General features: G+C 38.4%; 1 protein-coding gene across 3 annotated transcripts in view; it reads right to left on the reverse strand.

The window, feature by feature from the left end:
* The window catches only part of LOC129777870 (serine proteinase stubble), a 146,552-nt gene that overhangs the window by 97,108 nt on the left and 34,148 nt on the right, over window positions 1–15,296 (reverse strand). For all 3 annotated transcript variants that reach the window (XM_055784437.1, XM_055784436.1, XM_055784435.1), the window contains exon 2: window positions 7,034–8,116. The gene's annotated coding sequence lies outside the window, so the exon portion shown is untranslated. The remainder of the gene's footprint in view (window positions 1–7,033; window positions 8,117–15,296) is intronic.

Genomic DNA, 15,296 nt, shown 5'->3' on the forward strand with positions numbered 1-15,296 from the left:
CGGTAAACAAAAAAAATATATCGTCATTGATTACATTGAATATGAAATTTATGGCGAAGAAACGAAAAAACAAGTTGAAAATACTCATGATTTCGTGATATTTTGAGGTAAAATACACATGGAAACATGAAGTTGCTTTATTTTTAATGGATAGGTATGGTATTGTGATTTCTTTCTATTGTCCTATTTTTATTATTAGGCATCAGGAGCAGTAGCTTTTTCGGTGAAATAATGTTCGTTTGCAGACTATCACAATCAAGTCGAACTTCTACTGCTCAATCTATCATAGAAGGAATTGAGTCATTGAGAATTATGCATTTGAGTCATGAAGAATATTAATATTTCATTTCGTTTCATTTTTGTGATGTGATGTACTGCCGATCTCAATAAGTCTTCGCATGATAATCGCATTAATGAACGATCACTGTATAAAGGGTGTGTCACATCAAATTGCATCACGGAAAAAACGCTGTAGAAATTTAATTTTTAGGAATTATATCTTCAGCTTTCGCTTATAATAAGATAAGAGTGTATAGATCACGTTGGCCATGTTTCACTGTCAATTTTTCTTAAATTTGGAAAAATGTCGTCGAACGAAAAAGAGCGTCGTGAATTAATCCTGTGCACTCATTTCGAGAATCCGGAGTTGTCACATCGGGACATCGGTAAGATGCTGGGAATCGTCCAATCCACGGTCAGCAGAGTACTAAAACGATACTTCGAGAACCTAACCATCGACCGGAAGGTGAAGAACGGCAAAAATGGATGCTCCGTCAGTGAAAAAGATCACAAGCGCGTAGTTAAGCAGTTTAGACGTGATCCGAGAAGTTCGGTCCGGGATGTCGCCAATAAGCTGAATTTGTCACGTTAATTCGTCCAGCGGACCAAGCAGCGGGAGGGCCTGCGTACATACAAGGTTCAGAAGGCTCCTAACCGCGACGAAAGGCAAAACATGGTGGGGAAGACGCGAGCCCGGAAGCTGTACACCGAAATGCTGACGAAGCCGCATTGCCTGGTAATGGACGACGAAACCTACGTCAAAGCGGACTTTCGTCAGCTGCCGGGCCTGTTGTTCTTCTCCGCAGAGGACAAATTCAGCGTTCCGGAGGAGATTCGCAAGCAGAAACTATCCAAGTTTGCCAAAAAGTACATGGTGTGGCAAGCGATCTGCTCTTGCGGAAAGCGGAGTGCCCCCTTCGTGATGACCGGCACGGTAAACGGGCAGGTTTACCTTAAGGAGTGCCTACAGAAGCGCTTACTACCACTATTGAAGCAGCACGAGGGCCCGACCATCTTTTGGCCGGATCGCGCTTCGTGCCACTATTCAAAGGACGTGTTGGAGTGGTACGAAGCCAACGGGGTCACCGTCGTGCCAAAGGAAATGAACCCGCCCAACGCGCCGGAGCTTCGCCAAATAGAGAAATATTGGGCGATTATGAAGCAGGCCCTCCGGAAGAACCCAAAAGTTGTCAAATCGGAGGCGGACTTCAAGAGAAAATGGATTTCTGTTAAAAAAAAATACAACCTGACGTTGTACAGAATCTTATGGACGGGGTAAAGAGGAAGGTGCGAGCATACGGGCTTGGGCTCGAAGTATGAATAAAAAGAAAATGCCAAAAGTTGTTTAATAGTTTTTATTTTACTGTCTAAAATTTTCAAAAGGATCGGTCTACTGGGCGAATTTCTACAGCGTTTTTTCCGTGATGCAATTTGATGTGACACACCCTTTAGGTGACACTTTCCATGTTGTTTTGCTGAAATCTTGCATGAAGTTTGAGTGATGCATGAAATCTTGCATCTGATTACTTTAACATCTTGCTAATTTGTTAGATAGAACGAATTATTGCACGCAATTTTGTGTTACATACATTCATGGGAACGAAGCTGGAAGAAAGAATGCATAATACATGATTTACCTTTTGTTAAATTGCTCACTTGTTTTATTATTTCTACTGTTGATTTCTCTGGCGAAAAAAAATTTGGGTAAATTTGCCGTCTAACGGTATATATTATAACATATATCGTAAGAACGATTCTGCGTAATATGCATTTGAAAACTCTCAATAAACGTTTGATTTTTCGTAGAGTGACCCCCCCCCCCCCCTATATAGAAATCAAAGACGTAGTCCTAAACTTTAACGTAACGAGCTCTTTTATCATCCGTGTTTCTAGTATTGTTTCAATGTACATCAAATCCTTTTTTAATTCAATCACATATACCATATACCATTGTGAAAACGAACATCATTGTCAAATAATTAATTCTTTGCCACTGCTGCGCATTCACAATGAAATAGAAAATCAACTTGAAATTAAACACATTTTATTTTTATATATTAAATATTCTTTTTTATACTTTTATTTTATTTTGTATAGGCAGCAATCTCGATATTGATGTATTTATCACAAGGAATAAGATCGAGGGGATGACGTGAGCTGTTGAAATACATTACCGTTGATTGAAGCATAAGTACTTCTCGAGTTAGAAATTGAATGTTCCATCCGTATCGATATACAATCGGTCGCAAAATTGAGCGCACACGTGCTACTTGACGATACTTCTTCTTGGTACACAATATGTTTAATACAATTCTTCTTTTGATTAATTACTTACACATTTGACAAGCTGAACATGATACCTGTTGAACATCTATGGTGGGAAATCAAGAACCGAAGGAAAAAGATGCGGAACTCAAGACGGCGATCAAGAAGATCTGGGAGAATATTTCGTCTACAGTGACCAGAACTCCGAATCGATGCCACGGCGCTTGCAGGCAGTGCTGGACGACAAAGGATTCCATACAAAAGTCCGAAAGTGTTAAAAAAGTGGCACACGTCCTCTTTGTACCAACATATGCGATACGCTAAACGATGACGAACGACGAACAACGAAGCTAGAGAGAATCGCAAAGTCGTAGTGATATTTTCTGAGAAATGAACGAATTATTGATTTCTCGATCTGATAGACTAATGCGCGAGTAAAGGAGTGTTAAAGAAAAAGCTTGTACTGTACGCTTAATGCTGCCAAGTCTAAATTGAAGGTTTGTTTGCCTTCAAACATGAAGTAAAAATGATCGATTTTATGCAGCAAATCCAAATGAAATCGTCCCAAAAATGCAGATTTGAAAAACTTGTATTTTTGATTCCAATGAAAGTGTGTATTTCGTTTGGGTTGAAGGAAATATGAGTTTTCCACAGCAATTGGGAATTTTTTTACTCAAGCGTAACTTTTGAAAAGGGCGTATCGATTTGAGTGGTGCTCCCTTGGCCGAGTGGTTAGCGTCATAACTAACATGCCGGGTGTTCGGGTTCGATTCCCGTTCTGGTCGGGGGAATTTTTCGTCAAAGAAATTTCCTCCGACTTGCACTGTGATCACGCGTATTCTAGAGCTTGCCACTCAGAATGCATTCAAGGCGTGTTATTTGGCATAGAAATCTCAACTAAGTACTAATAAAAATGACGCAAGTAATACTACGTTGAGACGGCGAAGTTCCTCTAGGAACGTTAGTGCCATTGAAGAAGAAGAAGAAGAAGAAGAAGAAGAAGTATCGATTTGAGTGAGAGAAATCTTTGTTAATTTATATCTCAAAAACTATGAGTCGTACCGAAATAGTGTGTTAGAAAGAGTTATAGAGTATTGATGGTTGATTATGAAAAAAATGTACACTGAGAAAAAAAATTAGTACTCTTTTTTTTATTTACAAAATAAAATTTTAATTTGCGATTTAAAAAAAAATATGTATTTTTTTATATTTTTTTTCAATTTTTTCATATAAAATAGAAGTCATGTAGAAAATTTAAAAAATGGGCCCAATATGGTAAAACTATTTTTGACGAAATTTGTGGAACATCGAATTTTTAGGAATTTTCGAATTTTTTCATGTTAGCAATCATTCTTAGCCACAAATTATGAATTCTGATGTGATTTAAAAAAAAAGGTTGTTGTAAATCTCCTTCTAAATGCAACCATTCTCGAGATATTTTAAAAAAAATATTTCTAATTTATTGTTTTTTTTTATAGTAAATAATCCCTTTTAATATGTTTGTCGTGTTATACCGTCATGTTCATGACATTTTATGAATTTGCTTATAATTTCCAACAACTTTTTCGAATACATCATTATGGTTCATTTTTTGACTCAAGTGTAACTTTTGAAAAGGTAGTATGGATTTTAGTAAGAGAAATCTTTGATAATTTATATCTCAAAAAATATGAGTTGTACCGAAATAGTGTGATAGAAAGAGTTATAGAGTATTGTTGGCTTAATTTGAAAGAAATATACATTGAGAAGAGAAATTAGTACTCTTTTTTTTATTTACAAAATAAAATTTTAATTTGCGATATCAAAAATATTTTTTTTTTATATTTTTTTGATTTTTTCATACAAAATAGAAGTCATGTAGAAAATTTAAAAAATGGGCCCAATATGGTAAAACTATTTTTGACGAAATTTGTGGAACATCGAATTTTTAGGAATTTTCGAAACATCGAATTTTTGTATGTTAGCAATCATTTTTAGCCACCAATTATGAATCCTGATGTGATTTAAAACAAAAAAGGTTATTATCAATCTCCTTGTAAATGTAACAATTCTCGAGATATTTAAAAAAATATTTGTAATTTATTGTCTCTTTAATAGTAAATAGGCCCTTTAAATATGTATGTCGTATTATACCATCATGTTCATGAGATTTTATGAATTCGCTTATAATTTCCAACAACTTTTCCAAATACATCGTTATGGTAAAGACATATGTTTAGGAGTTACGCTACGAAACATTCGAAGACATGTGGGTTAATACAAAACGTAGCGAAACTAAAAAATCTTTCTTATCTTAATACAAACTTCAATCAATCAAAAAAATTGTTGGAAATTATAAGAAAATTCATAAAATTTCATGAATTGAAAGAGATTATTTACTATAAAAAAGATTATAAATTAGAAATATTTTTTTAAATAAAGGGTGTGTCACATCAAATTGCATCACGGAAAAAACGCTGTAGAAATTTGATTTTTAGGAATTATATCTTCAGCTTTCGCTTATAATCAGATAAGAGTGGATAGATCACGTTGGCCATGCTTCACTGTCAATTTTTCGTAAATTTGGAAAAATGTCGTCGAACGAAAAAGAGCGTCGTGAATTAATCCTGCGCACTCATTTCGAGAATCCGGAGTAGTCACATCGGGACATCGGTAAGATGATGGGAATCGTCCAATCCACGGTCAGCAGAGTACTAAAACGATACTTCGAGAACCTAACCATCGACCGGAAGGTGAAGAACGGCAAAAATGGATGCTCCGTCAGTGAAAAAGATCACAAGCGCGTAGTTAAGCAGTTTAGACGTGATCCGAGAAGTCCGGTCCGGGATGTCGCCAATAAGCTGAATTTGTCAAGTTCATTCGTCCAGCGGACCAAGCAGCGGGAGGGCCTGCGTACATACAAGGTTCAGAAGGCTCCTAACCGCGACGAAAGGCAAAACATGGTGGGGAAGATGCGAGCCCGGAAGCTGTACACCGAAATGCTGGCGAAGCCGCATTGCCTGGTAATGGACGACGAAACCTACGTCAAAGCGGACTTTCGTCAGCTGCCGGGCCTGTTGTTTTTCTCCGCAGAGGACAAATTCAGCGTTCCGGAGGAGATTCGCAAGCAGAAACTATAAAAGTTTGCCAAAAAGTACATGGTGTGGCAAGCGATCTGCTCTTGCGGAAAGCGGAGCGCCCCCTTCATGATGACCGGCACGGTAAACGGGCAGGTTTACCTTAAGGAGTGCCTACAGAAGCGCTTACTACCACTATTGAAGCAGCACGAGGGCCCGACCATCTTCTGGCCGGATCTCGCTTCGTTCCACTATTCAAAGGACGTGTTGGAGTGGTACGAAGCCAACGGGGTCACCTTCGTGTCAAAGGAAATGAACCCGCCCAACGCGCCGGAGCTTCGCCCAATAGAGAAATATTGGGCGATTATGAAGCAGGCCCTCCGGAAGAACCCAAAAGTTGTCAAATCGGAGGCGGACTTCAAGAGAAAATGGATTTCTGTTAAAAAAAAAACTACAACCTGACGTTGTACAGAACCTTATGGACGGGGTAAAGAGGAAGGTGCGAGCATACGGGCTTGGGCTCGAAGTATGAATAAAAAGAAAATGCCAAAAGTTGTTTAATAGTTTTTATTTTACTGTCTAAAATTTTCAAAAGGATCGGTCTACTGGGCGAATTTCTACAGCGTTTTTTCCGTGATGCAATTTGATGTGACACACCCTTTATCTCGAGAATGGTTGCATTTAGAAGGAGATTTGATAATAACCTTTTTTGTTTTAAATCACTTCAGAATTCATAATTTGTCTCTAAGAATGATTACTAACATACAAAAATTCGAAGTTTCGAATATTCCTAAAAATTCGATGTTCCACAAATTTCGTCAAAAATAGTTCGATTTCATTTGGAATTGCTCTATAGTGAACATGTCACATAATTTATTTTAAGACCCCGAAAATCTCAAAAATAACGAACCAACCAGGTGTGCGCTTAATTTTGCGATTGACTGTATATGTAATCATTCAATCACGGATTTCACTATGTTTTATTAATGATCCAACAGAGATTTTTACCACTTTAAGGTATTTAAGAGCAAAAAATCTTAGTTGATTCATTCTGGATGAGAGCACCCATCCGAACTGAGTTTCTCCAGAGAGCACACAGATAACGTGAATGATGTGGGTTTCATGCTGCGAATACCTGTTCTAAAACGAACAAAACCATGGAATCGTGCAATTAAACATATATGACCGTTGCTTCCAGATGTAAAAAAAATGTATTTTCATCGTAGTTTTTTTTATTCGGATGCGGATGGGAAACAAATAAACGATTACAATCATGGAACATCCGGATGGTTGTCTGGAGGTTGATTCTTTGGTTACCGATAAAATTAAAAGAAACCCATCAATCATATGCAAACCAACTACGCGGGCAAAAACGACCTCCAGGAGGGCACATAAAAGCCAGAAAAACTTCGCATGATTCAAGATCAACTCACCTTGTCGGCTCGTGTTTGCGGCAGAATGTGATGATGAAGATGACTTCAACGCTCGGCGGCCCTCTGAAACTGGAACTTTTGCTTCACGGCCCGAATTGGCATGCAGTTCTGCCTAGATTGGTTCACTTCTTTCCCGAGGGTAAAACTATTCCGCGATGCGCTCCACCGAACCCGTTAGCTTCGTACCGCGAGCGCCGGACGTTCCACTTTTCTCACGTGAACGGCTATTCACGCGTAAGCTGAAGATTCATTAGTCTTGACCGGGAGAGAAGACCTATTTTTAGTTTGCTCCTTGCTTATCTAGTGCGACGACAGGAAATCGATCGACTTTCTTTTCCAGCACGGATGAATGGTGATGATGCTGCGACCTGCTCTACTGCTAATAATGCAGATTTTCTCCGACGGGATGCTGCTGAACACTGCTATGATGACTGTCACTACCGTTAACACAAATCGGTATCATTATGGATGGGTTCTCGTTCAATATTCACGTTCAATATCCAGGCACGATCGAACACTTGCACACTTTTAGCACTACTTTTTATGTCGCTCAATAAAAACAAACTCGACACGTTTCGCTTAAATTTCGAACCAGTCCCGCAGGCGCTGAAACGTTAATGCGCTTAGTTACGGAACGATCGACTTCAGTTTCAGACACAGACACTGTTCGGCACGGTAGCCGTCATCACACGGACTGAAACATAAAAGACGGAAACAAAGTGCCAAACTCACGCACTCTTCCCTTCCAGTACGATTCACGTTTCCCGGTGACACTCAATGTTTGACTAACATCATTATCGTCATCTGTCGCCGAGTTAGTTGCGAGCGCGGCTAAGCCCAAAACAGTCGCTCGGAGGTATGCGCCAGCGTTTCACAATTTCACTTTTCCCTCGAAAGACGCGAAAGCTCTCACTCACTTACTCACCATGCTCGTTTGCGTATTGTTGCACAACTCTTTACTACGGTCGTTGGGGTCTTCCCTTTCCGCGCTATACACCCACACCCAGCTGTAAGGCACAGGTATCAGCTGCGAATTTGTTGCCGAGTTCCAGAGATGCAGAGGCCGAGCGTGAAACGAACACTCTGGATGGGAGAAAAGAAAAGATACGGTTTAACCTTATTGCCACTTACACGTACTCTCTAATTTCAATAGTTTCGATAGCCTCCACATTATACGCATTGTCTCGGTATTTGACCTGCTATCCAATCGCAAATTGGGGTGTGTAATTACTTAATCGGATGCTTTTTTTAACACAGTTGTTTCTCTTTACACCGCTGATGGAGTTGCGGATCGTAGTATTATTTTTTTTTTTTTTGATTCGCATAGTGGGAGAATAACGCAAAAAATATTTTTAAACTAGTAATTGTTATAAGTATTCCTATATCCGAATTCTCAGCACTAATGAAAAGTTAAACGTATCCAACCATTCTAATTTTACCCATAGTGTGTACTTATTTCAAACAGAACCACCTGTTTCTACTTATAGCGATGATCGCGAATTTCCTTCCAATATGAGCAGATGATGTTCTTGTTTGAGAACCGCGAGCACCGCACGCACGCTTCGCGTCTACCTAATGAGCATCTTTCAGCGATTCTTGGGCGCGCGGTAGGCTCGAGTGGTAGCTTTTAGCGTATCAACCATCGAACAACCGGCCGGATTCGAATCGCAATGGCGAATCGAATAACGTCAGCCAAAGAGAGGTCGTTTGCTGAGGCGATTATGCTGAAGTGGCCTCCAAGACGGGAGCGCATTCGGCGGTGTAGGAATTTATAATTATACATCGTGGATAGAGCGAGATAAAGATATCAAATGGATGGAAGGAAATCGCCTCAGCTAAGCGTTGGATTAGAAGGAACGGTTGTTGCGATAACGGTACACCAAGTGGGAATCGATACCCTCAGTGCCCCCTCTGTGGGGTGCGTATTTCCCAGCGAACTGCGTGTCGTTCCGTGGTCGCTTGAGTGGATGTAATCATTCGTTGGACATTGGAAATTCCACTCAATTCCGGATTGTTTTTTAACAGTTGCAGCGTAAAATGATGATTTTGGATGTTGGATTGTGACGTTTTTTCTTGTTCCTGATCCAATGACAGGCAATACCTGACGAAATCGATCGTCATTCGACATAAGTTTGCACATGAACTTGTTCTAGATTACTATCCCCCCAACCAACTTAGACAATTTTCAAGTATGGTGAAATATTATAGGGTTGGGGAAAAATAAATGTCGTATTATTTAACATACTTAAAATTATCCAATTTAAGTCAAATATGCGCCGTTTTGTTCGCAAACTTGTTGCCATTTAGAAGGCAACTTCATTATCCCCCCCCCCCCTTATAAAACCCTCCCTCATTATTTGCAAAAACTCAGACAGCCAGTTTTCGCAAGCCTCTTTTGAGGCCAACTTAGTATCACTAAGAGCGTTTTTCATGGACCGGAAGAGATGATAATCACTTGGAGACAGGTCCGGACTACACAGTGGGTACAATAGGACATCCCATCCGAGCTCCCGTAGCTTCTGGCGGGTCATCAAAGATGTGTGAGGTCGAGCGTTATCCTGGTGGAAAACAACACCATTCCTATTGATCATTTCTGGCCGCTTCTGGTCAACCGCCTGTTTCAAACGGTCAAGGTGCTCACAGTAAAGAACCGAGTTGAGAGTCTGGCCATAGTTGAGCAGCTCATGGTGGATGATTCCCTTCCAATCCCATCAAACACACAGCAAAACCTTCCTGGCCGTCAATCCGTGCTTGGCGATATTATGGGCCGGCTCACCACGCTTCGACCACGACTTTTTTCGCTTTAGGTTGTCGTACGTGATCCACTTTTCATCACCAGTCACCATCTTCTTCAAAAATGGGTCGAGTTCGTTCCGTTTCAGCAGTGCATCGCAGGCGTTGATTCGGTCTAATTTTTTGCGTCAACCCATACATCCAGTCTTTTTTGGAATCCAATCTTCTGCAAATGGTTCCAAACGGTTTTATGGTCTATACCCAGTTCCTGGTCAATCGAGCGAGTGCTCACATGCCGGTCTACTTGGATGATTTCAACGATTTTATCGGTTTCCACGACGATTGGCCTACAAGTAGGGGGTGTATCTTCGACAGCCACTACACCAGAACGAAATCGATCAAACCAACGCTGTGCTGTGCGAATCGTTACAGTATTGGGTCCATAAACTACACGATTTTTTTCGGCCGCCTTCGTTGTAGTTTTACCTCGCAGGTAGTAAAAACGTAAAATATGGCGAATTTCTTGCTTGGTGGACTCCATCTTTGACACGCTATAACTTGAGACTGAAAATGACAAGCACAACACCGTCAAAACGACACTTGTAGCACAGATTGTCGTCTTTAAATAGCCGTATAGTATGACCCGATGCGATAAGTACAACACAATATATGTTTAAGTGTTGCCATATATTGACAATATACGACATTTCTTTTCCCCAACCCAATATATAATAAATGTAAAATGTAAATAAAAGAAAGAAAAAATACTTTTCAAGTTAAAAGGTTTCATTATGATAAAACATAATAATTATACAGATAATGTATTAGGTGTACCGGTAAGTTTCTTCGGCTTTACAACAGATGGCGTAACTTGATTATTATTCCAGTGAATCAAATTTCCAGACATTCGTTGGAAAGCTACTGTCATTGCGCGTCTTTTTCAGTATATGACGAATTTCATGCCAACTCGACTGACCGTTGGCAGCACCATCTCAGATAGCAGTGAAACGTTATGGGTGTAAAGACATGGGTCATTTAAGCAACTTTGCATACTTGAAATATTCGAAAAATGAGTGACACCTCATTTGGAAAAAGACCAATTTTTTTTTTCTTAAATTTTTACAAAAATTTATAACTTAAAAACCTATGATACCTACAAAATTCATGTCGAAGGATGAAATGTAGAAAATCGTAAAATTCAAACATTTTACGAAAAAATACCAAAAATTCTTTGGAAAAAAGTTTCGCTGGAAAAAAGGTTAATTAAAAAATTAAAATTCATTTTTCCCAAAAACGTAAATATATGTATATATATATATATATATATATATATATATATATATATATATATATATATATATATACATATATATATATATATATATATATATATATATATATATATATATATATATATATATATATATATATATATATATATATATATATATATATATATATATAAATAGCCCTTAAAATTTCCAACAAGTCGTCCATACCTCGGAAGATGGGCACTTTTACAGGGAAAAAGTTTTTCGAAAAACAACTTTTTTATATTTTTTTTGAAAAAAAAACACAACTAATCCTAAATTAATAGTGGATTCGACAAAGTTTTAGACCCTATTAAAATGTGAACTTTCGTTGAAAACGTCAACTTTCTATCTGTTATAGTTTTTGGAATATAAGTCATTTTTGTATGAAGACTCCTGAAAAAAAATGATGTTTTGCTCGTAACAGTTTTGTGTAAATTCTCGCGTTTGTCATGTTCTTGACATGTTTCCAAATACAGAAAATTTAGCAGAGCTTGTAAATTGCGATAATTTATACATAAAAATGTTACAAATTTAACATTAATAGTATTTTTTGAGGGAAAAAAAAGAAAAATTCATTGTTCGAAAAACTTTTTCCATGTGAATGTGCCCATCGTCCGATGTATGAAAAACTTGTTGAAAATTTCAAGGGCTATTTACATAAATTTTTTTCAGAATTTTAAAAGAATACATTTTCGAGAAAAATGAATTTTAATTTTCAAAATATTTTTTTTTCAATGAAACTTTTTTCCAAAAAATGTTTAGATAATTTTTAATGAAAACCTAAGTAATTTCCTACATTTCATTCTTTGATAATCTTTTTGTAGATGTTGTAGTTTTTAAATTGAGATTTTTCGAAAAAAAAGTTGAAAATCTCCAAATTTAAAAAATACTTACAAAAAAAAATCAGACCTACAAAATTTTAGTCTAAGAATGGAATGTAGAAAATTATTCTGGTTTTCATTAAAAACTATCAAATTGAAAATTTAAATTCATTTTTTTCGAAAACCTATGCTTCCAAAATTCCGAAAGAAAAAGATATAAATAGCCCTTAAAATTTCCAATAAGTTTTCCATATATCGGACGATGGGCACATTTACATGGAAAAAGTTTTTCGAACAACAACGTTTTCATTTTTTTCTTTGAAAACATGCTATTAATGTTCAATTCGTAATTTTTTTTGTATAAATTATCGCATTTTAAATGCTCTGCTAACTTTTCTCTATTTAGAAACATGTCAAAAAAATGTCAAACGTGAGAATTTACACACAAAAATGTTACGAGCAAAACATTATTTTTTTCAGGAGTCTTAATACAAAAATGATTTATTTTCCAAAAAAACTATAAAAGATAGAAAGTTGACGTCTTCGACAAAAGTTTATATTTCAACAAGATCTAAAACTTTGTCGAATACACTATATCGCTATCTTGACTTTAAACAAAATTCATAATTTCCAACAAGTCGTCATTTTTTTTTTTTTTTTAATAATTCGTTTATTTTTACAGGCTCAGTTACTTAAGTTTAAAGGAGCCGAATTCTTAAATATAATTTTAAAACTATATATAAACAATTTTCTTAGATCTGTGGTTAGTAAGGTGGAAAACCGATTACTCGCGGTGTACTCGAGTTTAGGAGGGTGACATATTTTTAGGAGAAGGATGGGATATAAGGAAATTGTAACAATGTTGATGAACACACATTTCTTAAATCTATTCGTATATCTATAGTGTATTTACATTTCAACTTATTCTACTATTTATAGCAAGGGGACGAATTACCCGCAAAGGAAGGAAAGGAGGGTATAAGGATGTAGGGACAATCACACACGAAGATCTATAGCTTTAAGGAAAACATATATATGGGACATGTAATCAAGGTCTAACCGAGCCAACACATCTCTCACCGGCACATTGGGCTGCCTTCCTCTAGCCCGAAGGGAGTTTTCTAAATTCGATCTGGCAACAAGATACACCTCACACGCCCAAACAACGTGTTCGATGTCGTGGTAACCTCGGCCACAAATGCAGAGATTGCTACCGGCCAGATTGAAACGAAAGAGTAACGCGTCTAACGAACAGTGATTGGACATGAGTCGGGAGAAGGTGCGAATAAAGTCCCGACTCAAGTCTAGACTTTTGAACCACGGTTTGAGGCTAACCTTAGGGATAATCGAGTGAAACCACCGGCCCAATTCATCTTCATTCCATTTGCGTTGCTAGTTAGCGATGGTATTTTTGCGGACTAAAGAATAAAATTCATTGAAGGCGATTTGACGCTGATAAATATCGCCTTCAATTGCACCTACCTTTGCTAATGAGTCAGCCCTCTCATTACCCGGAATGGAGCAATGTGAAGGGACCCAGATAAAGGTAATGACATAACAGCGTCTGGATAAAGCACTCAAAATTTCTCGTATTCTCTCAAGGAAGTACGGCGAGTGCTTTTCCGGCCTCACTGAACGGATAGCTTCGACAGAGCTAAGACTATCCGTTACAATGTAATAGTGTTCAACAGGTCGTGAGGCGACGCTGTCCAGCGCCCAATGAATTGCTGCCAATTCAGCAATATACACTGAGCAAGGATTCTGAAGACTGTGTGAGGTGCTAAAAAATTCGTTGAACACTCCAAATCCTGTGGACTCGTTTATAGTGGACCCATCAGTAAAGTACATATTATCACAATTGATACCCCCATACTTTTCATCGAAGATCGTTGGAGCGATCCTCGATCGTTGGTAATCTGAATATTCATGGATATCTTGCTTCATGGACAGATCAAAATGCACAGAGGAATTGATGTAGTCAAGGAAACAAACACGGTTGGGAATATACGAAGAAGGATCAACCTGCATGGAGATGAATTCATGATATGAACTCATGAATCCGGAGTGAAAATTTAGCTCGATCAGCTGCTCAAAATTTCCGATCACCAATGGGTTCATAACCTTACACCGGATGAAGAACCGAAGAGATAATAAATTGAAGCGATCTTTTAGTGGGAGTAGGCCTGCCAAAACCTCGAGACTCATGGTATGCGTTGAGGGCATACATCCCAACGCAATACGGAGACAAAGATACTGAATTCGCTCGAGTTTAATGAGGTGTGTTTTGGCAGCTGATTGAAAACAGAAACTGCCATACTCCATCACTGAGAGAATAGTTGTTCGATACAACATTATAAGATCTTCGGGATGGGCTCCCCACCAGGTGCCGGTAATTGTACGGAGAAAGTTTATTCTTTGCTGGCATTTTTTACTCAGATACCTAATATGGGCCCCCCAAGTACATTTGGAGTCGAACCAGACCCCAAGATACTTGAATGACATAGCATGAGTGATCGGTTTACCCAAAAGTTGAAGCTTTGGTTTTGCTGGTCTATGCTTCCTAGAAAAAACCACCATCTCTGTTTTCTCCGTGGAGAATTCGATCCCTAGCCCAATGGCCCAGGTTGAAAAATTGTTCAAAGTATCTTGTAAGGGTCCTTGCAGGTCGGATTCGTTTGATCCTACGACAGACACCACTCCATCATCTGCAAGTTGTCTTAGGCTGCAATTTTGTGTAAGGCAATTGTCGATGTCGCTTACATAGAAGTTGTACAAAAGGGGGCTTAAACATGAGCCCTGGGGGAGGCCCATGTAAGAGACCCGACTTACTGCCGAATCTCCGTGAGAAAAGTTCAAATGTTTCTCACAAAGCAAGTTATATAACATATTATTCAATAGAGGCGGCAGACCCCGAGAGTGTAATTTGTCCGACAAAACCTCTATTGAAACAGAATCGAAAGCCCCCTTTATGTCCAAGAATACTGAAGCCATTTGTTTTTTTTCGGCGTAAGCCATTTGAATTTCTGAAGAAAGCAACGCAAGACAATCATTCGTCCCCTTGCCCCTGCGGAACCCATATTGTGTATCTGAGAGTAGGCCATTCGTTTCAACCCATCGATCAAGGCGAAACAAGATCATTTTCTCCAACAATTTCCGTATACAAGACAGCATTGCTATTGGGCGGTACGAATTGAAGTCGGACGCGGGTTTTCCGGGTTTTTGAATAGCTATAACTCGTACTTGTCTCCAATCATCTGGAACAATATTATTCTCCAGAAACCGATTGAATAAATTCAACAAGCGATGTTTCGCCACATCAGGGAGGTTCTTCAGCAAGTTGAACTTAATTCTATCCGATCCCGGAGCAGAATTGTTACAAGAAAGCAGAGCAAGAGA

Source organism: Toxorhynchites rutilus, chromosome 3, assembly GCF_029784135.1.
Source record: "Toxorhynchites rutilus septentrionalis strain SRP chromosome 3, ASM2978413v1, whole genome shotgun sequence".
Classification (NCBI taxonomy): domain Eukaryota; kingdom Metazoa; phylum Arthropoda; class Insecta; order Diptera; family Culicidae; genus Toxorhynchites; species Toxorhynchites rutilus.